General features: G+C 44.0%; 1 protein-coding gene and 2 non-coding genes across 3 annotated transcripts in view; all 3 read left to right on the forward strand.

Moving 5' to 3' along the window:
* The window catches only part of LOC137310548 (zinc finger protein 271-like), a 342,914-nt gene that overhangs the window by 152,362 nt on the left and 165,518 nt on the right, over positions 1-25,034 (forward strand). The window lies entirely within an intron of this gene.
* Positions 4,668-4,761, forward strand: trnay-gua (transfer RNA tyrosine (anticodon GUA)). Its single transcript has 2 exons — positions 4,668-4,704; positions 4,726-4,761. It is a non-coding gene; the product is annotated as a tRNA-Tyr (tRNA).
* trnaf-gaa (transfer RNA phenylalanine (anticodon GAA)) lies at positions 22,530-22,602 on the forward strand. Its single transcript has one exon. It is a non-coding gene; the product is annotated as a tRNA-Phe (tRNA).

Consider the following 25,034-nt stretch of genomic DNA (forward strand, 5'->3'; position numbering starts at 1 on the left):
TAATTCAGGACAGACAGCAGGGATTATTGGAGGAAATAACACAGTGTAGGGATAAAATGGATTAATTCAGGACAGACAGCAGGGATTATTGGAGGAAATAACACAGTGTCGGGATAAAATGGATTAATTCAGGACAGACAGCAGGGATTATTGGAGGAAATAACTCAGTGTCGGGATAAAATGGATTAATTCAGGACAGACAGCAGGGAATATTGGAGGGAATAACACAGTGTAGGGATAAAATGGATTAATTCAGGACAGACAGCAGGGAATATTGGAGGGAATAACACAGTGTAGGGATAAAATGGATTAATTCAGGACAGACAGCAGGGAATATTGGAGGAAATAACACAGTGTAGGGATAAAATGGATTAATTCAGGACAGACAGCAGGGAATATTGGAGGAAATAACACAGTGTAGGGATAAAATGGATTAATTCAGGACAGACAGCAGGGATTATTGGAGGAAATAACACAGTGTAGGGATAAAATGGATTAATTCAGGACAGACAGCAGGGATTATTGGAGGAAATAACACAGTGTAGGGATAAAATGGATTAATTCAGGACAGACAGCAGGGATTATTGGAGGGAATAACACAGTGTCGGGATAAAATGGATTAATTCAGGACAGACAGCAGGGATTATTGGAGGAAATAACACAGTGTCGGGATAAAATGGATTAATTCAGGACAGACAGCAGGGATTATTGGAGGAAATAACACAGTGCAGGGATAAAATGGATTAATTCAGGACAGATAGCAGGGATTATTGGAGGAAATAACACAGTGTAGGGATAAAATGGATTAATTCAGGACAGACAGCAGGGATTATTGGAGGAAATAACACAGTGCAAGGATAAAATGGATTAATTCAGGACAGACAGCAGGGATTATTGGAGGAAATAACACAGTGTCGGGATAAAATGGATTAATTCAGGACAGACAGCAGGGAATATTGGAGGAAATAACACAGTGTCGGGATAAAATGGATTAATTCAGGACAGACAGCTGGGATTATTGGAGGAAATAACACAGTGTAGGGATAAAATGGATTAATTCAGGACAGACAGCAGGGAATATTGGCGGAAATAACACAGTGTCGGGATAAAATGGATTAATTCAGGACAGACAGCAGGGAATATTGGAGGAAATAACACAGTGTCGGGATAAAATGGATTAATTCAGGACAGACAGCAGGGATTATTGGAGGAAATTTCACAGTGTCGGGATAAAATGGATTAATTCAGGACAGACAGCAGGGATTATTGGAGGAAATTTCACAGTGTCGGGATAAAATGGATTAATTCAGGACAGACAGCAGGGATTATTGGAGGAAATAACACAATGTCAGGATAAAATGGATTAATTCAGGACAGACAGCATGGATTTTTGCAGGAAATAACATCGTGTAGGGATAAAATGGATTTATTCAGGACAGACAGCAGGGATTATTGAAGGAAATAACACAGTGTCGTGATAAAATGGATTAATTCATGACAGACAGCAGGGATTATTGAAGGAAATAACACAGTGTAGGGATAAAATGGATTAATTCATGACAGACAGCAGGGATTCTTGTAGGAAATAACACAGTGTAGGGATAAAGTGGATTAATTCAGGACAGACAGCAGGGAATATTGGAGGAAATAACACAGTGTGGGGATAAAATGGATTAATTCAGGACAGATAGCAGGGATTATTGGAGGAAATAACACAGTGCAGGGATAAAATGGATTAATTCAGGACAGATAGCAGGGATTATTGGAGAAAATAACACAGTGTAGTGATAAAATGGATTAATTCAGGACAGATAGCAGGGATTATTGGAGGAAATAACACAGTGCAGGGATAAAATGGATTAATTCAGGACAGATAGCAGGGATTATTGGAGGAAATAACACAGTGTAGGGATAAAATGGATTAATTCAGGACAGACAGCAGGGAATATTGGAGGAAATAACACAGTGTAGGGATAAAATGGATTAATTCAGGACAGACAGCAGGGAATATTGGAGGAAATAACACAGTGTAGGGATAAAATGGATTAATTCAGGACAGACAGCAGGGAATATTGGAGGAAATAACACAGTGTAGGGATAAAATGGATAATTCAGGACAGACAGCAGGGATTATTGGAGGAAATAACACAGTGACGGGAAAAATGGATAATTCAGGACAGACAGCAGGGATTATTGGAGGAAATAACACAGTGACGGGAAAAATGGATAATTCAGGACAGACAGCAGGGATTATTGGAGGAAATGACACAGTGCAGGGATAAAATGGATGAATTCAGGACAGACAGCAGGGATTATTGGTGGAAATAACACAGTGCAGGGATAAAATGGATTAATTCATGACAGACAGCAGGGATTATTGGAGGAAATAACACAGTGTATGGATAAAATGGATGAATTCAGGACAGACAGCAGGGATTTTTGGATGAAATAACACAGTGTAGGGATAAAATGGATGAATTCAGGACAGACAGCAGGGATTATTGGAGGAAATAACACAGTTTAGGGATAAAATGGATGAATTCAGGACAGACAGCAGGGATTATTGGAGGAAATAACACAGTGTATGGATAAAATGGATTAATTCAGGACAGACAGCAGGGATTAATGGAGGAAATAACACAGTGTAGGGATAAAATGGATTAATTCAGGACAGACAGCAGGGATTATTGGAGGAAATTTCACAGTGTCGGGATAAAATGGATTAATTCAGGACAGACAGCAGGGATTATTGGAGGAAATAACACAGTGTAGGGATAAAATGGATTAATTCAGGACAGACAGCAGGGATTATTGGAGGAAATTTCACAGTGTCGGGATAAAATGGATTAATTCAGGACAGACAGCAGGGATTATTGGAGGAAATAACACAGTGTCAGGATAAAATGGATTAATTCAGGACAGACAGCATGGATTTTTGGAGGAAATAACATCGTGTCGGGATAAAATGGATTAATTCGGGACAGACAGCAGGGATTATTGAAGGAAATAACACAGTGTAGTGACAAAATGGATTAATTCATGACAGACAGCAGGGATTATTGGAGGAAATAACACAGTGTCGGGATAAAATGGATTAATTCAGGACAGACAGCAGGGAATATTGTAGGAAATAACACAGTGTCGTGATAAAATGGATTAATTCATGACAGACAGCAGGGATTCTTGTAGGAAATAACACAGTGTAAGGATAAAATGGATTAATTCAGGACAGATAGCAGGGATTATTGGAGGAAATAACACAGTGTAAGGATAAAATGGATTAATTCATGACAGACAGCAGGGATTATTGTAGGAAATAACACAGTGTCGTGATAAAATGGATTAATTCATGACAGACAGCAGGGATTCTTGTAGGAAATAACACAGTGTAAGGATAAAATGGATTAATTCAGGACAGACAGCAGGGATTATTGGAGGAAATAACACAGTGTAAGGATAAAATGGATTAATTCATGACAGACAGCAGGGATTCTTGTAGGAAATAACACAGTGTAGGGATAAAATGGATTAATTCAGGACAGACAGCAGGGAATATTGGAGGAAATAACACAGTGCAGGGATAAAATGGATAATTCAGGACAGACAGCAGGGATTATTGGAGGAAATAACACAGTGTCGGGATAAAATGGATTAATTCATGACAGACAGCAGGGATTATTGGAGGAAATAACACAGTGTAAGGATAAAATGGATTAATTCAGGACAGACAGCAGGGATTATTGGAGGAAATAACACAGTGTCGGGATAAAATGGATTAATTCAGGACAGACAGCAGGGATTATTGGAGGAAATAACACAGTGTAAGGATAAAATGGATTAATTCAGGACAGACAGCAGGGATTATTGGAGGAAATAACACAGTGTAAGGATAAAATGGATTAATTCAGGACAGACAGCAGGGATTATTGGAGGAAATAACACAGTGTAGGGATAAAATGGATAATTCAGGACAGACAGCAGGGATTATTGGAGGAAATAACACAGTGTAGGGATAAAATGGATAATTCAGGACAGACAGCAGGGATTATTGGAGGAAATAACACAGTGCAGGGATAAAATGGATTAATTCAGGACAGACAGCAGGGATTATTCGAGGAAATAACACAGTGTAGGGTTAAAATGGATTAATTCAGGACAGACAGCAGGGAATATTGGAGGAAATCCACGAGTCCGGGTCTGTCAAAGGTGCATGGTGAACAATCACCAAAGTGAAACATTTTTGCCACTTCCCTTCGATACCTCAGCTGGTCGAGCGACAAGACTGTCGTGGAAAATAAGACAAAGTCATCCTTCCGTCATTTGTTCAATTCCTGCTCGAAGGAGAACGCGTGATTTTTCAATAAGCAGCAATTAGTTCAAGGTCGCTCTCTTAACTTTACAGGCACCTCACAGATTAACATGTTGCCATGAAGGCACAGGACGTCTCTTTTCCTTTCTCAAAGCTGAAAACTTTCTGTGTCTGCCCAAACAAGGCTGCTCTGCCTCTGCTCACCAGCAGGGAGCGCTTTTGAGCAGCAAGACTTCAAAACACTCAGCTCTCGCTTTCAGGCAAAAGAAGTCTTCGATCAGCACCGGACTCCACGAGTCTGAACGTGTCAACAGGCGCACGGTGAACAATCACCAAAGACAGCACTGTTTATCACTTCCCTTCGATAGCTCAGCTGGTAGAGCGGAGGACTGTAGTGAATAAAACAAAATAAAGTCATCCTTAGGTCGCTGGTTCAATTCCGGCTCGAAGGAGTGAGTGTGATTTTGGAATAAGCAGCAATTACCTCAAGGTCACTCTCTGAACTTCACAGGCAGCTCACAGATTAACATGTTGCCACTCAGGCACAGGACACCTCTTCCCCTTTCCAAAACCGAAAAGCTTTCTGTGTCTGCCCGAGCACGGCTGTTTCACTCGAGCATTTCCCTCTGCTCACCAGCAGGAAGTGCCTTTGAGCAGCAACACTTCAAATCGCCCTCAATTTCAGGCAAAATGGTCTTCGATCAGTCAGTCAGGGCTCTCGCTGCTCCTCGAGCTCGGGCGGCTGTTGCTTTCCGGTGACCTCGTCTTCCTTCCGAAGGCTCGGGCTCTTCTCAGCATCATTCATGATTACTGTGGCTTCCCGTTCTGCTGTTCCTCACTTGCTGATGCTCGATACCGCCGATTGGAGCAAAGTATTTAATATATTCAGGGAGCGGCAACCCAAGGCAAGATTTCTCTGCTGGTCTCGGAGCAGCTTGAAGGCGAGTGTGAGGCAGGAACTGTGAGGGGCGATTTACAAACAGCAAACGAGGAATTAGCTCAACTGGTGGAGTGCTCACTTGGCCTGTGAGAAGTAGCGAGATCGTTGATTATATTCTCCACTCACCGTTTGTCTTGGTGCAATTATACAGAAACAAGAGTGTTGTCAGTGAGTCCATCGCCCATGGACTTCCTAAACTTCACTGTGTGTTTGGGTACAGAGAGATCAAGGGGCAGCTAATCTTTTGATGTGCTGCAGTAAGCAAAAGTTCTTGATTTTGCTGTGCAGCAAAGATGGAAAGATGAGGTGAGAGATGGAAAAAAAGCTTCGTAATCCTTGATGCCTTCTCTGAAGATTGAATTCAAGCCCTTCAGATAATGACACTGACGCACTGCTTGCTGCACTGAGAAGGCACTTACCAGGTATGGAGCCAGGCAGCACCACCAAGTAGGACAGCTTGCAAGGTATTGAAGGCCATAAAATTTTGCATTAAAAAATCCAAGCCAGGTAGGAATCGAACCTAATGCGTTATCCATTGCACCACTGGCCCAGATTATAACGAATTAGTAGCAGTGGGAGGCAGTGGGCATGGCGGAGGTACTAAATAAAAACATTGCATCTGTCTTTCCCAAGGAAGAAGACGCTGCCAGAGTGTCTGTAAAGGAAGATGTTGTTGAGATACTGGATTGGCTAAAAATTTATAAAGAGGAGGTACTGGAAAGGCTAGCTGTACTTAAAGTCGATCCGTCATCTGGTCCGGATGGGATGCATCCTCGGTTGCTGAGGGAAGTAACGGTGGAAATTGCAGAGGTACTGGCAAAAAACCTCCAAACATCCTTAGATATGGGGGTGATGTCAGAGGACTGGAGAATTGCAAATGTTACACCCCTGTTCAAGAAAGGGTGAAAGAAAAAATCCAGCAACTACTGACCAGTCAGTTTAACCTCGGGAGTGGAGAAAGTTCTCGCAACGATAATCCGGGACAGAATTAGCAGTCAATTGGACAAGGATTAGGGAAAGCCAGCACGGATTTGCTAAAGGCAAATCGTGTTTAATTAAATTGATACAGTTTTTTGATGAGGTAACAGAGAGTAGATGAGGGCAATGCAGTTAATGTGGTGTGTATGGACTTCGAAAAGGCGTCAGATAAAGTGCCGCATAATGGGTTTGTCATCAAGATTGAAGCCCGTGGTATAAAAGGGGCAGTTGCAGCATGGATACAGAATTGGCTAAATAACAGGAACAGAGTGTAGTGGTGAACGGTTGTTTTTCGGAATGGAGGGAGGTGTACAGTGGTGTTCCCCAGGGGTCGGTGCTGGGACCACTGCTTTCCTTGATATACATTAATGACTTGGACTTGGGGATACAGGGCACAATTTCCAAATTCTTGCTACCAAAATGCTCCACTTCACTGTCATCTGCATTAAAATTCATTGGCCAATTATACACCCAATTTGCAAGTTTATTGATGTATTTTGTATTTGGTCGCAATCTTCATCAATATTATCCAAACTCCACCCCACCCCGCCAATCTGGTGTCATCTGTAAATTTTGAAATTGTACTTCCGATTCCCGAGTCCAATTCGTTGATGTGAATTGTGAACAGTGGTCCCAGAACCAATCCTTGTGGAGCCCCACTTTCCACCTTATACAGTGTGAGTCGCTACAATTAACCCCACTCTCTGTTTTAGAGCAGTGATCAAGAGAAACTTCTTTACATAGGGAGTAGGCAGTCTGTGGAATTCACTTCCACGGTTAGTGTTTGGGGCACACAGTTCTGTAATGACAAGTGGTCCTCATGTTTTTATCCAAGACAGGCCTCAGCCCAGTCATTTACTCTAAATGTTGGTGCAATAGTTCAAGCTCAGAGGTGCCAGGTATCGGGAGCAGCAGTAGCTGTAAATAAAATCTAAATGTAAGTAAATACCAATATAGTTCATCTTCATCTATTTCTAGTTTAATAACTTTTGCTGAATGTGGCCCAGGCCAAGTGCCAGGATATCGGGTCAGGTTCACCATAGGAAATGAGTTTGACATCCCTGAGATAGACAATGTGAACCGGATTACCCTCATCCACTAACCCAGCAACTTCTTCAAAAAACTCAAGCAAGTTTGTAAGACACCATTTTCTTTCCCAGAAGCCGTGTTGAGTATCTCTAATGGGTCCCTCTCTTTCCCCGTGATCATAAACAGCATCTCTTAGGATCCCTTCAAGCATCTTCCCTCTGATCGAGGTCACACTGATGGGCCTGTCATTCCCCGGCTCTGATTTGTCCCCTTTAATGAAAATGGGAACTACATGAGCTCCCTTCCAATCTCAGGGGACAATCCCTGACTCTATTGAGCTGTTGAAGATACAGGCAAGGGGTCACAGAGCACCCGTCCCATCTCTTTAAACACCCGGGGGTGGATATCATCTGGACCTGGAGCACAATGCATTTTGAGAGTTCATATTTTATCCAAAGTGACATCCCATTCTATTTTAATATTTATGATGTTATTGTTGACAGCACATCCCACAGCTGGAATCTGAGCATCATCCACAGGAGTGCAGACTGATGAGAAATAGTCATTCAACAGCTCTGCCATAGCCCGGGAATCTGTCCTGAACTGTCTTTCAGTGGCCCTAAAGCATCTTTAATGGTCTTCTGACTCCTGACGTAGCTGGAAAGACATTTGCTATTATTCTCAGAATTGGGCACCATCTTCTTTCCCAAAGATCTCTGAGCTTCTCTAATGGCTGCTTTTGTCTCCCTCGATTGTGGGTGATATTTGACCCAATTCTCCTGTAAACTGAATTCATCCTGATCCGATCTGGGTTAAATGTAAGACAGTTCGGGGAGTCAGGAATCATTCACTGCTGGACCCACACTGAGAGGTAAAACCCCAGACGGTTCCTTAGTAAGGAATCCTCTGGTACCTCAGCATATCTTTGTCAGCTATCTTACAGTCCACTCCTGGAGGCCCCACTCCCTGAGCCTGCAACCTTCAGCAGGGTCAGTGGTGGAGTTCCGCAGTGGGAGTGATCCCAGAGTAACTGTCGGGATCGCTCCCACCCTGTGGATGGTCCGGATCGTGTATTTTTAGTGATCCTGGTGTCTAACACGCACACATCAATAAAACCGGGAATTCTGGAAACACACTGCAGGTCCTTCTTTATCTGGAGATCGAATGACTGTTGTATAATTGTACCAGCAGTTAACAGGCTCCTGTGAACTCCTCCCTCTGCTATTTTGATGCAGACTTTAACCCATTTATTTTAAATGGGTTTATTTTAAATGAGTTAACGCCTGCCTTAAATGGTAGACTCAGGACAGTCACACAAACAGGTTAAATCTACATAGAATAATTACCACAGTCATTTTTAGACTGGACGCCGCACGGTGACTTTTCTGTCAGTGAAGAGAGATGAGAAAGACCAAAGTGCCGTTTGCCCCTCTCAGTGTGGCCCTGAAGGACTGTGTCCAGGCTGAAGTTCTGTTCCCACCGGACGATCCTCCCCCCAGATTGTCCTTTCTGAGCTCCAGTCAGGTGATGCTAAACACTCAGGTGGGAAAGACCAAAATCTACAACAAGGGTTTAAAACAAAGCCGATTTATTGAACAGATATCAGAATATTAAACTCCAGCCCAGTTATAGGGGTTATTAACATCAGCAGAAACAAACCCCAACTGTCAGAATGAACATGGTTCAGTCCTGGATGGGATTAACAGCAGAATTCAACCCCTGCAGTCATATGTGAACTCGCTGGTGTCTCAGCAGGGTGGATGACTGAGCGAATCCCTTCCCACACACGGAGCAGGTGAACGGCCTCTCCCCAGTGTGACTGCGTCGATGAGTTTCCAGATCTGAAGGGCAATTGAATCCCTTCCCACAGTCCCCACATTTCCACGGTTTCTCCGTGGTCCGGGTGACCTTGTGTCTCTCCAGGTTGGACGATCAGTTGAAGCCTCGTCCACACACAGAACACGTGTACGCTTTCTCCCCGCTGTGAACGGTTTTTTCTGGCTGTGTAACTGGTTAAAGCTCTTTCCACAGTCAGTGCACTGGAACACTCTCACTCGGGTGTGTGTGTCTCGGTGCTTTCCCACTCACACTGATGTTTGAAATCTTCTCGCACAGACAGAACAGACAAACATTTCTCCTTCCACATTCAAAGATCGATGATATTCAGGTCCTGATGAATCGAGTGACTCTGTCAGATCCTGAAGTGATCTTTGGTTTGAGTTTCCATCTGCAAATCCTCCCCTGTAAAAGGAGTTTATAAAAGTTATCAATGTAAGTACAGGATAGAAATTCAGATCAGATAACTCTACTTTCTATGGAACATTATTTCCTCTCTCATTACTCAAAGCTGTAAATCCCCGTCCCACACACTCTCCCTCCTCCCTGTGCTGAAATCCAAACCCATCGCATCATCTTTCAGTGGCCCTAAACCGTGAGTGAAAGGGTGAGGGAGGAATGTGAGAGTGAGTGTGAGAGTGAGTGTGAGAGAGTGTGAGGAAGTGAGTGTGAGAGAGTGAGTGTGAGAGAGTGAGTGTGAGTGCAGCAGTGGGCTCGGTGTGGAGAATGAAGTGGGGCAGGTGGAGCATATTTCATTGGGGCAGCAGTGATCATAATCTCATTCGGTTTAGAACAGTTATGGAAAAGGACAGGGGACAGTCAAATGTGAAAATTCTTAACTGGAGGAGGACCAATTCCAGTGAGTTAAAAAGGGATCTTGTCCGTGTGGATTGGAATCAAAAATTGGCAGGTAGAACAGTAATTGAACAGTGGGAGGCCTTCAAGGAGGAGTTGGTTTGGGTACAGAGTAGACAGATTCCCACGAGGAGGAAAGGAACGGCATCCAAAGCTAGAGCTCCCTGGATGACTGAAGATATGGAGATCACCATTTCTCCTTCATTTACAGACGCTCCCTGACCGATCACCATTTCTCCTTCATTTACAGACGCTCCCTGACCGATCACCATTTCTCCTTCATTTACAGACGCTCCCTGACCGATCACCATTTCTCCTTCATTTACAGACGCTCCCTGACCGATCCCCATTTCCCCTTCATTTCCCGGCGGGTAGTGAGGGGGGGATAATGTTCACTGTTTTATATTCGGGTCTGGGGCCGCACTCGGGGTTTGTAAAGCCTGAGCCTGGGCCTGAGCCCGGACCCGGGCCCCGGGGTTTATTGAGCCTCTTGCTCCGATCCTCTGACCTGCACCGAACGCGCTCCTCCCGCAGCCTCGACTGGCCGCGCATGCTCAGGACACACTGACCGATAATGAGTCACTACTGCGCCTGCGCACTGGGCTCCACTGATTCAGATAGGGCACAATCTGAACCGCGCTGCATGCTGGGTGATGCGACCGCCATTGATGATCTTAATATCAGGCCAAAAATAAAGACATTGGAAGCAGGGAGAGCGCGTTTGGACCAAGGATAATAAAATAAACTGAAAGCCCAGCCCTTCGTGCCATTTAAACCGGCATAAACACACAGCATAGAAGCCCCCCCCCACATTGGTGAACTCCAGAAAATATTTTTTTCCGTAACTTTTATTAATTTCGTTTTATTAATTGTTGCAACTGACGGGTTCAATTAATGTTTATTTTCCAACTGCACCTCAGGACCGTCAGTTTCACCATTAACCCCGCCCTGGTGATTAAGGAGATATCCGGACCAATAGGAGCAGCAGGAATTGATAGGAATTTCCTTTTATCGGTGGGGTGCCGCAGCGATCAGTGCTGGGGCCTCAACTATTTACAATATATATTAATGGCTTGGATGAAGGAACAGAGTGTCTTGTGGCCAAATTTGTTGATGATACAAAGATTGGTGGAAAAGCAAATTGCGATAAGGATACAAAGTGTCTGTCAAGAGATATTGACAGGTTAAGCAGATGGACAAAAAATTGGTAGATGGAATATAATGTGGGAAAATGTGAAGTCATCCACTTTGGGAGGAAAAATAAAACAGCAAAATATTATTTGAATGGAGAAATACTACAAAACGCTGCGGTACAGAGGGATCTGGGTGTCCTCGTACATGAAACATAAAAAGTCAACATTCAAGTGCAGCAGGTAATCCGGAAGGCAAACGGAATATTGGCCTTTATTTCTAGGAGGATGGAGTTTCAAAGCAGGGAAGTCATGCGACAACTCTACAGGGTGCTGGTGAGACCACATCTGGAGTACTGCGTACAGTTCTGGTGACCTTATTTAAGGAAGGGCATACTTGCATTGGAGGCAGTTCAGAGAAGGTTCACTAGGTTGATTCCGGGCATGGAAGGGTTGTCTTATGAGGAAAGATTGAACAGGTTGGGTCTATACTCATTGGAGTTTGGAAGAATGAGAAGAGATCTTATTGAAACATACAAGATTCTGAGGGGACTCGACAGGGTTGATGCTGAGAGGATGTTACCCCTCATGGGGGACTCTAAAACTAGGGGGCATAGTCTCAGAATAAGGGGTCGCCCGTTTAAGACGGAAATGAGGAGGAATTTCTTCTTCCAGAGGGTCGTGAATCTTTGGAATGCTTTACCCCATAAAGCTGTGGAGACTGATTCATTGAGCACATTCAAGGCTGAGTTCGACAAATTTTTAATCAGCAAAGGAGTCAAAGGATATGGGGAAAGGGCGCGAAAGTCGAATTAATCTAAAAATTAGATCAGCCATGATCTCATTAAATGGTGGATCAGGCTCGAGGGGCCGAATGGCCGACTCCTGCTCCTTTCTCTTTTGGTCTTTTGGTAAATTGACTGGAGAGATGAGCGGACAGCTGGTCCTGCAACCAATCAGAGTGTGTGAGGGGCGGGAGTTGCGGCACTGAATGGGCGGGTCTAAGCCCAGATGTCCCTCATTGTCTGAAGCATCTTTCGCTCCAGGAGAAAACTCAACCTTTCTGTTGTGGCTTGAAACAGATGAAACCAGATGAGGTGGAGCAAACATTTCAACATTTGTTAGAAAAACACATGAATGAAGAACAGCCAACATGGATTATTTGAGATATCTCAAGTCTACTGATAAAGGGAATGTAGTGGATGTTGTGTAGATGGATTGTGAAAAGGTATTTGACAAGCTGCCGGACAGGAGGCTATTAAAATGAATGGGGCAGTGTGGGTGGAATTTGTGTGAAGGGCAGAAAACAGAGAGTCGTGGTTAATGGATGTTCTTCAGACTGGAGGGATGTAAACAGTGGTGTCCCCCAGGGTCAGTGTTGGGACCATTGCTCTTCTCAATATAGAGAATGATCTGAGCTTGGGTATGTGGGACACAAGGTGAAAATCTCCAGATGACGCCAAAATTGGCAGCGTGGGGAACTGTGAAGAGGAGTGTCAGTGACTTCATTGTGACGTGCACAGATTGTCTTATTAATTAACAAGTCTGAGGGTCAGCAACTTTAATACCTTATTAAGAAATAAATGAGCAAATTCTCTTTCCTCCACCAGAGTAAACATGCAAGTCCTCCGTATACACGAGATGATCCCGCTGGATGGAACCTCAGGCGCCCTGAGCTTGATCTCCGGTGTCTCCAGTCCCAACTGTCCCTTACATCAGTATCCCCTCACTTTTATACCCTGTTGTGATCCATCTCTGTCACTGGAGCTGGAACTTCCCTAATCTGTGGTTTACAAGAACACATTGCTTGGTTCCCAGCAGTTATTTTTCTTCAGTAGCGTTCTCATGACCCCTAAACTACCCTGCTTACTGTTAAATAGAATCATAGAATCAATGAAATTTATAGCACAGAAAGAGGCCATTCGGCCCAACATGTCCGTGCCGGCCGAAAAAGAGCTATCCAGCTTGATCCCACTTTCCAGCTCTTGGTCTGTAGCCTTGTAGGTCACGGCACTTCAAGTACATACCCATGCACTCTTTAAATGCGATGAGGGTTTCTGCCTCTATCACCCTTTCAGGCAGTGAGTTCCAGACCCCCACATCCCTTGGGTGAAAGAATTTCTCCTCAACTCCCCACTAATCCTCCTACCAATCACTTTAAATCTATGCCCCTGGTTATTAACCTCTCTGCGAAGGGAAATTGGTCCTTCCAATCCACGCTATCTGGGACCCTCATAATTTTGCACACCACAATTAAATCTGCCTTCAGTCTCCTCTGTTCCAAAGAAAACATCCCCAACCTATCCAATCTTTCCTCTTAGCTAAAATTCTACAGTCCAGGCAATACCCTTGTAAATCTTTCTTGCCTTGTATATAAAATGTCTGCTATTTGAAAGTCATGACATTGATCAAAGTCTGCGTTGAGTTTTCTTGCCATTTGTGTCAAGATTTTGAAAAGATCTTCTACCTGACACTTGAAATGTTACCGACCTTTAACTGTAGCTCACAGGGTCTTAACAGTCACTGTTATCATTGGCCTTTTATGTATCTTCTTGTGCTCCGTCTCCTTAACAACACAAGCTGATCACAGCAATGTTTTCTTCAAATTAAACCCCAGTGTGAAAAAAATGCACAATTTCAGAGCGAAGCAACTTATGCAGGATTGGTGGGAGATGCGACTGGAGATAATGGGCCTGGGGCAGTGAGAACATCTCTTGAGCATGAAGATATTCAGTATCCGAAGAAGCTGGGAGATGAGGTCGTTGCGTCTATTTATCCTGGTATCTGCAAAATCCATCGTCTCTCAATACCCAGCATCATTCTTCACCTCCCCTGCTTTCCAGTTAAGGTATTTTTTCTCGTTAAGTCTCAGTATTTGCTTTGAACATCTAATTCACCGGCATCTGGAGGAGCAGAGGAAGCTGGAGATATAGTGACAGAAACAGAAGGAGATGACACGTGATGGCAGAATCTTGTGTGTGCCAGTTGCTTCAAGTGAGACATGACAGCCCTGCGTTGCCTTGCACCTTTCCCAGGAGCTGCACTGATTCGGTGCGTGCGTTTTGGAAATGGAAACAGTTCCACCAGCAGCTTGTGGTAATATTTCCCCTCACTGTCCATTTCATGTACCTGCCGACCCGCACTTGGTGCTGTCATTGTCTGAACAAGTCTTTCATGTTCTAACAGTAAATTCCATTTTGTGCCAGCAACTTGTCTGGGGAGAAAGTGACGTGAGTTTCAAAGGGACAAGTCGGAAAGGCAGCGTTGGTCTGCTTGCTTGAATGAAAATTGCAGCAGATCCGCTGGTGGTCCAGTGCTGAGGATTCGGGGCTCTCACCGCCGCGGCACCGTGTTTGATCCTCGATCAGGGAACTTGACTTTCCTGGTGTTGTTCAAAATATCACCAACCAAATTCCCCCGACTGAGCACAAAGCTCGCTCCTGATCAACATGAGCAATTTCACCGCTCCTGCCTGAACAGCCAGCAGCCCATCATTCTTCAATTTTACAACCCAGAAGAGCGATACACAATGCACTTTCTTGCCTTCTGTAAAATGCCTCCTGTTCGAAAGTCGTGCCGCTCATCAAAGTCTGCATGAAGTTTTCTTACCATTTCTGTCATGATTTGAAAAGATCTGCTGCCTGACACTTTAAATGTTGCCAATCTTTAACTGTAGCTCACAGTGTCCGAACAGTCACTGTTACCATTAGCCTTTTATGTATCTTCTTGCACTCCATTTCCGGAACAACACGAGCTGATCACAGCATCGTTTTCTTCAAATTGAATTCCAGTGTGAAAAAATGCACAATTTCAAAGCGAAGCAACGTGTGCAAGATTGGAAGGAGAGTGCGAGAGGAGATAATTGGCTTGGATCAGTGATCTCTTGAGCATGAAGACATTCATTATCTGAAAGAAGCACGGAGATGAGATCTTTGTCTATATTTATCAGTATAGAAAATAAGCAGGGAGTTGAGATCCTTTTGTCTATTCATCCTGCTATCTACAAAATCCATCGCCTCTCAATGCCCAGCATCTTTCTTTCCAACTCCCTGTTCTGCAGGGAAGTCTTGGTTTCAATAATTCTCCATGTTAGCAGCAAACATCTAATTCACCTCGCAGATCTGGCCATGGCTTCTAGTCATAAATCATCCCATCGTGTTGACATCATGTTAGCAACTCAAGATAAGCTGTTTTATGTTGATGGAATGCATTCGAGCCAGTTTTCTTGATCAATATGTCGAGGAACCAACAAGCTATTTGGATCTAATATTTTGTAATGAGACAGGATTAATTAGTAATCTTATAGTAACTGATCCTCTGGGGAAGAATGATCATAATATGACAGAATTTCACGTTGAGTTTGATAGTGACGTCGTTAAGTACGAAACTAGGGTCTTAAATTTAAACAAATTGACGTAGTTATGAGGGGTGAGTTGGCTCAGGTAGTTTGGGAAACTAGATTAAAAATATGATGTTAGATAAGCAATGGCGAACATTTAAGGAAATAATTCATAATTCTTCAACAAAATTACATTCCCTTGAGGATTAGAAACTTCACTGGAAAAGTGGTCCAACCTTCCAACCTGTGAAATTAATGATAGTATTAGGTTAAAAGAGGCTTACAATGTTGCCAAAAAGAGTGGTAAGCCTGAGGATTAGGAGGGTTTTAGAAATCAGCAAAGGATGACCAGGAAATTGATAAAAAGGGAGAAAATTGAATGAGGGTGCAGCAGTAAGAAATATAAAAATGGATTATAAGAGCTTCTCAAGTGTGTATAAAGGAAGAGATTAGCGAAAGTAAACATGGGTCCCTTGGAGACAGAGACAGGAGAATTTATAATGGAGAATAAGGAAATGGCAGAGACGTTAAACAAGTATTTTGTATCTGTCTTCACAGCAGAAGACACTAAAATCATACCAGAAGTATTGGGGAACCAAGGTTCTAATGAGCGTGAGGAACCTAAAGCAATTAAGATTAGTAATGAAAAAGTACTGGAGAAATTAATGGGACTAAAAGCTGACAAATTCATTGGCCCTGATGGCCTACATCCTAGGGTTTTAAAAGAGGTGGCTGCAGAGACAGTGGATGCATTGGTTTTATCTTCCAGAGTTCCCATGATTCTAGAAAGTTCCCCATGGATTGGAAGGTACCAAATGCAACCCCTCTATTCAAGAAAGGAGGGAGAGAGAAAAGAGGGAACTACAGGCCCTTTAGCCTGACAATAGTAGTAGGGAAATTGCGAGAATCGATTACTCGGGACGTGGTAACAGGGCACTTAGAAAATCATATTATGATTAGGCACATGCAACTCGCTTTTATGAAAGAGAAATCGTGTTTGACAAATCTATTAGAGGTTTTGAGGGTGCAGATAGCAGGGTAGGTAAGGGAGAACCAGTGCATGTATTATATTTGGATTTTCAAAAGGCATTCGATAAGGAGCCACACAAACGTTTGATGAACAAGATTAGGGCTTATGGGATTCTGGGTAATATATTAGCATGGTTTGGGGATTTGATGACGTACAGAAAACAGAAAACCGGAATAAAGAGGTCATTTTGGGGTTGGCAGGTTGTAACTAGTGGGGTGCAGTGAAGATCAGTGCTTGGGCCTCAGATATTTACAATCTATATTAATGACTTAGATGAGGAACCGAGTGTAATGTATCCAAGTTTGCTGATGACACAAAACTAGGTGGGAAAGTAAGCCGTGAGGAGGACGGAAAGAGGATGCAAAGTGAAACAGACAGGATAAGTGAGTGGGCTAGAAGTTGGTAAATGAAGTATAAAGTGGGGAAATGTGAGGTTATTCACTTTGGTCGGAAGAATAGAAAACAGAATATCTTTTAAAATGTGAGAAACTATGAAATGTTGGAATTCAGAGGGATTTGTGTGTCCTTGTACACGGATCACAGAAAGTTAACATGCAGGTGCAGCAAGCAATTAGGAAAGCAAATAGTGTGTTGGCTTTTATTGCGAGGTGGTTGGAGAACAAGGATAAGGAAGTCTTGCTGTAATTATATAGGGCTTTGGTGAGACCGCATCTGGAGTACTGTGTACAGTTTTGATCTCCTTACCTGCGGAATGATAAACTTGCCTTAGAGTGGGTGCAACAAAGGTTCACTGGATTGATTCCTGGGATAAGAGGGTTGTCCTGTGAGGAGAGGTGATCTCATTGAAACATATAAAATTTTTAGAGGGCTTGACAGGGTAGATGCTGGGATGTTGTTTCCCCTAGCTGGAGAGTCTAGAACTAAAGGTTATAATCTCAAGATAAGGGACCGGCCATTTAGTACAGAGATGAGGAATGATTTCTTCACTGAGAGAGTTGTGAACCATTGGAATTCTCTACCCCAGAGGGCTGTGGATGCTGAGCCATTGAATAGATTCAAAACTGAGATAGATTGATTTTGAGACACTCAGGAACTCAAGGGATATGGGGATAGGTCGGGAAAGTGGAGTTGAGGTCGAAGATCAGCGATCACCTTATCAAATGGCGGAGCAGGCTCGAGGAGCTGAATGGCCAACTCTTGCTCCTTTCGCTGATGTTGGTCCGCTGGAAAAGCAGAACTTGCCAGCTGTTTTAAAACTTTTAGCCTGAACAGGGACTTGAATCCTGGACCCTCATATCACTACCTGTTTTAAAAGTCTGATGCTTTACCGACTGAACTATCCAGGCTTGCTATTAGCGTAGTTTCCATCATACAGATTCATGGTGGGACTCTGAATTATCCCTGTCGATGGAGAAGAAGGGGAGAATTCCTTTTTACAATTTTCAGCAACGTGTTGAGGAGAATCCTTGTTTCTGTTGAACATGATGTAAGAAACATGGACAGCGAACTCGTGAGTTTACAATTCTTCTTGTTTGTACAAAATGTCTTGTCATTCGTTAGCAGCAATTAAAAAAAAACACTTTACCCAATGGCTCAAAAGCTGAACTTGTTCCACACGGGAGCTGGGAAAGGCCTCTCGACATTTCAGCCGATCAACAATTGAAAGCTGAATAATTTCACCCGTTACACCGTGACACCAGGCAGCAGATTTGCCTCCCGAATTTTCCCTGCACGACACTTCAAACCGATGAATCCCTGCTTCACGGAAAGAAGAATTGTGTGTTTGGTTCTTTAGATTTAAAGATGTCGTGCCGGCCGCTTTACCATTTCAGCTCTCGCCAATCGCCCCCTCTCCCTCCTATAAACAAATAAACTCTCACCTGCTATTGCAAGACGGGAGGCCCGAGGAGTCTCAGTGCCCACATGGGGACATGAAGAAGTCGATGTGTTATGGAACCGGTTGTACCTTGAACTCCAGTCAAAATGTTTAGAAGGTTCAACTACTTTAGATGGCGCTGAAACTCACAACCCCAGCATTTCTCGAGTGTATAATTATTGTAGAAATAACGCGCGCTGACCGATTGCTCCACTGGAGCCGCGCACGGTCTGTGTCCCCAGTGCTCCCATCAAACAGCTTCATCCTCGGTCTCTCAATTATCACTTCCTGATCTTTCCCACACAGAAACCTCCAACCAAGAGGCGATTCGTTAAACATCCGCTGTGGCCTTCAAAAGCCGTGGAATCTGAAACAAAACCCCAGACGATAAGAACTTTTAATTATATTATTATTATTAACTTAAGGACAATTATTTTCATGCTACTTTGAGGATTTGGGTAAATTGGGAGCTGAAACTGAGAAACTCTCTCTGGGCTGTCGGTGATTGGAGAGATGGGAGTTATTTCATTTGAAAACCGAGGCTCGGAACTTCCTGATGGAGAAGTGTGAGAGAAGATTGTGGTTAGTGGCAGTTACCGGGGAGATCGAGAGGAGAGGGAGAAAAGTCAAAGTCACAGCTGTGACAGCTCAAGTGCTCTGCTTATCTGTAATATTTAGACAGTAATGTAAAATACAGGAGAAACCAGTTTGGTATCGGTTATTAAAAATACTAAAAGTCCTGGGTTCAAAGGCGGATTTGTGAAGAGGGAACGGATTTAACCGCCAGACCGAAATCATTCCCCATGAATCTGAAGCGTCTTGCGGAAAACGGCAGTGCGAACTGTTCTGTTCGTGTCATGACTTGAAAGACCCTCCAATTCCCGACAGTATCTTTGAACGAGTTGTGCAGTAAAACCGCGATAGAAGCCGCTTTGCATTCGTCAAACGTGTCGGTGACGATATTGGGGGTGATCAGGGTCGATTTCAATTATTTGAAATCTCACCATGTGACCCGAAGATTGACGGCAGAATCGAGTTTTTCCTGTAAGTCCTGAATTGAAGGGAAAGGCGCAACAAGCAGGTCGGAGAAATGAAGAGCAGAAAATGTGGATGAAACTTGCACGAGTGAAAATCCCTGTATGTTGGAAGACTCAGTCCCCAGTGGTGGAGAGGATTGGGATTTCAAGCTGTCTCACAGCTCACACACACACCATTGGCTCATTTAATCACCTTCAACAACTCGAATACATCAACACTTAATCTTCTATACACAAGGAAATACCAACCTTTTCTCTGCAACTTGTCCGCATAATTTAACCATTTTAGCCCCGGTATAATTCTGGTCAATCTGCGCTGCACCCCCTCCAAGGCCAATATATCCTCCCTGAGGTGCGGTGCCCAGAACTGAATGCAGGACTCGAAATGTGGTCTCAGCAGAGTTTATATAACTGGAACAGAACTTCCACCCCTTTGAATTCCAGCTCCCTTAAGATAAAGGCTAAAGTTCCATTGGCCTTTTGAATTATTTTTTGTAACTGTCCACTGACATTTAGTGATTTTGTACTTGGACCCGTAAACATCTTTCCTCCTCCACAGTTCCCAGCTTCTCACCAGTTAGAACATATTCTGATCTATCTTGCTTAGGTCCAAAGTTCACACTTCCCCATATTGAAAGTTTGAACAGACTGGGGCTCTTTACCATAGGAAAGAGAAGACTGAGGGGTGTGATGTGGGACTTTAAGATTATGCAAGGGTTTGATAGGTCAGATGTAGATAAGGTGTTTGCAATTTTGGCGGTGAGGACTCCAAAACCTTTTTTTATATTCGTTCGTGGGATGTGGGCGTCGCTGGCGAGGCCGGCATTTATTGCCCATCCTTAATTGCACTTGAGAAGGTGGTGGTGAGCCGCCTTATTGAACCACTGCAGTCCATGTGGTGAAGGTTCTCCCACAGTGCTGTTCGGAAGGGAGTTCCAGGATTTTGACCCAGCGACGATGAAGGAACGGCGATATATTTCCAAGTCGGGATGGTGTGTGACTTGGAGGGGATCGTGCAGGTGGTGTTGTTCCCATGTGTCTGCTGCTCTTGTCCTTCTAGGTGGTAGAAATCGCGGGTTTGGGAGGTGCTGTCGAAGAAGCCTTGGCGAGTTGCTGCAGTGCATCCTGTGGATGGTACACACACTGTGCACCGGAGGTGAAGGGAGTGCATCTTTAGGGTGGTGGACGGGATGCCAATAAAGCGGGCTGCCTTTTCCCTGATGGTGTCGAGCTTCTTGAGTGTTGTTGGAACTGCACTCATCCAAGCAAGTGGAGAGTATTCCATCACACTCCTGACTTGTGCCTTGTAGATGGTGGAAAGGCTTTGGGGAGTCAGGAGGTGAGTCACTCGCCAGAGAATACCCAGCCTCTGACCTGCTCTCGTAGCCACAGTATTTATATGGCTGGTCCAGTTAAGTTTCTGGTCAATGGTGACCCCCAGTATGTTGATGGTGGGGGATTCGGCGATGGTAATGCCGTTGAATGTCAAGGGAGGTGGTTAGACTCTCTCTTGTTGGAGATGGTCATTGCCTGGCACTTATCTGGCGCGAATGTTACTTGCCACTTATGAGCCCAAGCCTGGATGTTGTCCAGGTCTTGCTGCATGCGGGCTCGGACTGCTTCATTATCTGAGGGGTTGCGAATGGAACTGAACACTGTGCAGTCATCAGCGAACATCCCCATTTCTGACCTTATGATGGAGGGAAGGTCATTGATGAAGCAGCTGAAGATGGTTGGGCCTAGGACACTGCCCTGATGAACTCCCGCAGCAATGCCCCGGGGCTGAGATGCTTGGCCTCCAACAACCACTACCATCTTCCTTTGTGCTAGGTATGACTCCAGCCACTGGAGAGTTTTCCCCCTGATTCCCATTGACTTCAATTTTACTAGGGCTCCTTGGTGCCACACTCTGTCAAATGCTGCCTTGATGTCAAGGGCAGTCACTCTCACCTCACCTCTGGAATTCAGCTCTTTTGTCCATGTTTGGACCAAGGCTGTAATGAGGTCTGGAGCCGAGTGGTCCTGGCGGAACCCAAACTGAGCATCGGTGAGCAGATTATTGGTGAGTAAGTGCCGCTTGATAGCACTGTCGACGACACCTTCCATCACTTTGCTGATGATTGAGAGTAGACTGATGGGGCGGTAATTGGCCGGATTGGATTTGTCCTGCTTTTTGTGGACAGGACATACCTGGGCAATTTTCCACATTGTCGGGTGGATGCCAGTGTTGTAGCTGTACTGGAACAGCTTGGCTAGAGGCGCAGCTAGTTCTGGAGCACAAGTCTTCAGCACTACAGCTGGGATGTTGTCGCGGCCCATAGCCTTTGCTGTATCCAGTGCACTCAGCCGTTTCTTGATATCACGTGGAGTGAATCGAATTGGCCGAAGACTGGCTTCCGTGATGGTGGGGATATCGGGAGGAGGCTGAGATGGATTATCCACTCGGCACTTCTGGCTGAAGATGGTTGCAAACGCTTCAGCCTTGTCTTTTGCACTCACGTGCTGGACTCCGCCATCATTGAGAATGGGGATGTTTGCAGAGCCTCCTCCTCCCCTTAGTTGTTTAATTGTCCACCACCATTCACGACTGGATGTGGCAGGACTGCAGAGCTTTGATCTGATCCGTTGGTTTGTGGAATCGCTTAGCTCTGTCTATAGCATGTTGCTTCCGCTGTTTAGCATGCATGTAGTCCTGAGTTGTAGCTTCACCAGGTTGGCACCTCATTTTTAGGTACGCCTGGTGCTGCTCCTGGCATGCTCTTCTACACTCCTCATTGAACCAGGGTTGATCCCCTGGCTTGTTGGTAATGGTAGAGTGAGGAATATGCCGGGCCATGAGGTTACAGATTGTGCTGGAATACAATTCTGCTGCTGCTGATGGCCCACAGCGCCTCATGGATGCCCAGTTTTGAGCTGCTAGATCTGTTCTGAATCTATCCCATTTAGCACGGTGCGTGCTATATGAACTGTGGGTGTGTATATATGAGTGTGATGTTTACATATGAACTGTGGGTGTGTATATATGAGTGTGATGTTTATATATGAACTGTGGGTGTGTATATATGAGTGTGATGTTTATACATGAACTGTGGGTGTGTATATATGAGTGCGATGTTTTATATGAATTGCGGAATGAACAGGAGGGGCAATTCCTCCTGCGGTTATATTTTCTTCCAAGACAATGAAATAAAGGAAAATTTTCGCATATGGCCGAAATAGTTCAGTTGGGAGAGCGTTGAACTGAAGATTTAAAGGTTCTTGGTTCAATCCCGAGTTTCGGCAGTTTTTGGTTGTTTAGTTTCTTCTTCCTCGCTTCGATTCTCGCATTTATTTACAGTGAAATTTGATACCCGCCACTCAAGGATTGGGGATGGAATAGAGAGACATCAAGGATGGGAAATATTTATATCGTCTGTATTTGGCTTTTATTTCTCTGATACCTTCTGCCTTTTTCTCTTGGTTTTGTCTCTCTCGGTGCCGGGTGACTATTTGATTTGTCCTGAACTGATCCATTTTCCACATCTCGGGGCGGTCAGACCCGCTCTGTCTGTCTGTTGCTGCTGATGATCATTTATGGGAACAGGCCGCGAGTTAAACGTTTATCTGCAAACTGGAGAAAGACAAAAAAAAAAGAAAGACGTGTTTCTCCGGCCCAGGGGTAAAGTTACAATGGATGTCATTCAAAAAACGGTCTGTGGATTTTCTTTGTAAAGCTTCGATTTTAAAAGTTACAAAAACCCGAAATAAATAAAGTAAATTACAAGAATCGAGTCCATGATCATTATGTTACAAACAATTTTACAACAATTTGTAAAATTGTTTACAATTGTCAACCCCAGTCCATCACCGGCATCTCCACATCATTATGTTACAGTATACTCTTTGGAAACGAGTGAACCGGCCGTACTAACGGCACATTAGGCTGTTTAATTATTTTTTGTACCTGCAGCGATTTCTGTACTTGGACCCCTAAATCTCTCTGCTCCTCCACAGCTCCTAGTTTATCATCATTTAGAAAATACTCTGATTGATCTTAGATTTAAAGTGGATGACCTCGCTCTCCCCCACATTGAACTCTATTTGCTGCAGTTTTGTCCACACACTGAATCTATCAATTCCCACTTTTCAATTTCCTGCTTCTATCTGCATTACTTCCTGCGTCACCAGAAGGCTGCGTATTCAAAATAGAGGGTAACAGTTGCTTTTCGAGCTGATAGGATTCTGTATCGTTCCGGAATTTATGTTTCATCTGCTTTTTCTCAATAAACAGAACCTTGCTCTAAAATCTGCTTCTCTGGTTCTCAACTTTCAGCAAATCGTTTCATTTTGCTCTCGACTTTTGATCTTGTGCTGCAGATGAAACTTTTGCAAAGAGGGAGAAGAATCCCCCAAATCACTCCACCTGCGTCTCAAACACTTTGGGAAGAAGTTCAGTGTAAACAATCAGGAATTTAAAGGCCCCTCAATGACCTACACTTTCATTGAAATCTCACCAAGACCGGGGAATAGAAACTTAGAATCAAACTGTCCCCTGTCAGTGATGAATTGAAGTGAATATCGCTCCAAGCAGATCTGGACAATGCGCAGCGCAGCCGCACAGGAGTTCCAAATCCACCCTCTCGCCACTCGACAATCAAATTAACTGAACTTTACTCTGGCCCAGTGTCACCGCGCTGAAATCGAGTATTTCTCGGCCACATTTTTTCTGAACATCATAGTTACTGGTTTAAGAGTGAAAACTGCCGTCCGCTTCACTGTCAGTGCAAGTGACAACTTTGTAGACACCGTGTAGTGTCACAGACCTGCTCGTTGGACCTGCTCATTTCATCTCATCTCATTTGAGTCTTTCAACATACAGGTGTTTAATGGTAAGGTGAGTTTCATGTTCAGAAATAATACAGCACAGATTTTCACTGGTGGAAAAGTAAACTGATCGTCAGAGAGCTGTTATATTGAGCGCGGCGACCTGAAGTTTTAGCTCGGTGAATTAGTCCTTCAGCAGATGTAAAATTTTGTCCCTGTGGCGCAATTGGTTAGCGCGTTCGGCTGTTCACTGAACGGTCGGTTCTTTAAACCCACCCAGGGACACTGGAATACATTTTACCTTAAAATTCATTGTCTCGCATTTCCAGAGTTCGAATATGTGTCTTGTCTCCAAGAAAATGTACCAGAAACATTGCCAGCTGAGTGCGTTTGATTTTCCACCATTTAATCTGCGGTCGGATCAGAGGCATCTGAAAAATATCGAAAAAAAACAAAATTGGCTTGACGGAAATCGGAAGAATTCTTGATAGACAAGGTTCAGAAGGTCGAACAGGCGAGTTCTTCTCACTCTGACATGGATATTTCTGCAGTGAGCCACAACAGAATGTTTGCACACTGAATGATATTCCCTTTATTTAGGAAAAGTAAAATGGTCGTCACATTCCCACAGTTGTCAGTTGATTTGTGAGAGATCGTTAAAGGATCAATCTCCGATTCAGGTGGCTTTTTTCATTCCCTCTCTCTGTTGGCTGAATCCAAAATGAAATTGGAGCTGGACTAATCAGGCAAGAAATCAGGAATCACTTTAGCAAACAAAATACGGCCGAAAGCTGGAACTCTCTCATCCCAAAGGATGTGGATTGAGGCTCAATTCAAATTTTCAAATCTGATATTGATCGATCTTTTTCCGGTTCGGTTACCAAGGGATATGAGTCCAAGGCGGGGAAACA

This window comes from Heptranchias perlo, unplaced genomic scaffold (assembly GCF_035084215.1).
Source record: "Heptranchias perlo isolate sHepPer1 unplaced genomic scaffold, sHepPer1.hap1 HAP1_SCAFFOLD_263, whole genome shotgun sequence".
NCBI classification, from domain to species: Eukaryota; Metazoa; Chordata; class Chondrichthyes; order Hexanchiformes; family Hexanchidae; genus Heptranchias; species Heptranchias perlo.